This window comes from Cyprinus carpio, chromosome B22 (assembly GCF_018340385.1).
Source record: "Cyprinus carpio isolate SPL01 chromosome B22, ASM1834038v1, whole genome shotgun sequence".
NCBI lineage: Eukaryota > Metazoa > Chordata > Actinopteri > Cypriniformes > Cyprinidae > Cyprinus > Cyprinus carpio.
In genome coordinates, this window is record NC_056618.1 from 529,338 (window position 1) to 529,897 (window position 560).

The following is a 560-nucleotide window of genomic DNA, read 5'->3' on the forward strand; positions in this document are numbered from 1 at the left end:
ACATGATATTAAGGTGAATGGAGCTCGTCCTATTAAGCAACACTCTTATCGTGTAAACTCTGAAAAAAGGTCTGTTATGCGTCAAGAGGTAGCGTATTTGCTGGAAAATGATTTAGCCAATCCCAGTTGCATTCCTTGGAGCTCACCGTGCCTGCTTGTTCCCAAACCTGATGGCACTTTCAGATTCTGCACTGATTACCGTAAGGTAAATGCTGTGACTGTACCAGACAGTTACCCGTTACCTCGAGTGGAGGATTGTATAGATAACATCGGTTCTGCACGTTTCGTTACAAAGCTTGATATGCTGAAAGGATATTGGCAAGTTCCACTTACCCAACAAGCTTCGGAGATTTCAGCCTTTGTAACCCCAGATAACTTCCTCCAGTATACGGCGATGGCTTTCGGGCTTAGAAATGCCCCAGCAACATTCCAGCGCCTCGTTGATATCGTTTTACATGATGTACCAAATTGCGACACGTATCTCGATGATCTGGTATTGTATTCGTTGAGTTGGACAGAACACATTGGCCTGTTAAGAACAGTGTTTGAACGACTGTTTG